This window comes from Geospiza fortis, unplaced genomic scaffold (assembly GCF_000277835.1).
Source record: "Geospiza fortis unplaced genomic scaffold, GeoFor_1.0 scaffold101, whole genome shotgun sequence".
NCBI classification, from domain to species: Eukaryota; Metazoa; Chordata; class Aves; order Passeriformes; family Thraupidae; genus Geospiza; species Geospiza fortis.
Window position 1 is genome coordinate 2,879,790 of NW_005054388.1, and position 208 is coordinate 2,879,997.

At 42.3% G+C, this 208-nt stretch overlaps 1 protein-coding gene across 1 annotated transcript in view; it reads left to right on the forward strand.

Annotated features, from left to right (window-relative positions):
* HS6ST1 (heparan sulfate 6-O-sulfotransferase 1) overlaps nucleotides 1-208 on the forward strand; it is a 193,599-nt gene that overhangs the window by 47,079 nt on the left and 146,312 nt on the right. The gene's annotated exons all lie outside the window — the stretch shown is intronic.

Here is a 208-nt window from a genome sequence, read left to right on the forward strand (position 1 = left end):
CCCCCCCCAAATACATAAATTTTTGCTCCTGGACATACTATTTCAGTTCCTATCACAGTTCTCTTGCCAAAACAGAGTATCTTTGAGCTCTGTCTCTTAAAATGTGTGAGCCAACTTTCAAAATGACCCTATGATCTGATGTTTCAATGTGTTCAGTAGATTCCCTTAGCTGGGAGAGCAGTGCTGCAGACACTGGCATGGAAAGCAT